We start from the raw sequence: 595 nt of genomic DNA on the forward strand, positions 1-595 counted from the left end.
CAGGCGTGTGCCACCACCGCCCGGCTCCCATGGATTCTAAGATTCTAATTTCCCTCGTTCCTGCCTCTCTTCCAATGATTTAGGAACCAACAGACTGGATGAAGCTTGCATCACCACAATGTGTGCAATCATATGTGCATATGCGTGCTGTGTATTCATACATGTGGTGGGAGTGTCTAGGGGCAGAATATGTACAGCAGAGTGCTCAGCCTGCACTGAGGTGACAGATGGACAGATGGACAACACCACAGTTTAGTCTCTGTCCTCCCCTCCACCACCACCGCAGTCTGGAAGCTCCATCATTCCGTGAGCACAAGTCTGAAGATCTCATAAGCAAGAACGGTCCCCAGAGAGGGGCCTGCGGAGTGCGACTTCCTGCCCAGGGTCCACATGCATCGCCTAAGGGATTTGTCTACGCTCATCCAGAGCTGGCCCAGCCAGGGCGTTAAGTGTCCATAAGCTCAGAATAGCTTTTCCGGAAAGCTAGGTCAGCCCCAGTGAATGATCTCTATGTAGCAAGGTATCTCAAGAGGGTCTTGAAGCAACGGGAAACTTCTGCAGTCATGGACAGGGAGGGTGGCTTCAAGAACTACAA

This window comes from Microtus ochrogaster, chromosome 7 (genome assembly GCF_000317375.1).
Source record: "Microtus ochrogaster isolate Prairie Vole_2 chromosome 7, MicOch1.0, whole genome shotgun sequence".
Classification (NCBI taxonomy): domain Eukaryota; kingdom Metazoa; phylum Chordata; class Mammalia; order Rodentia; family Cricetidae; genus Microtus; species Microtus ochrogaster.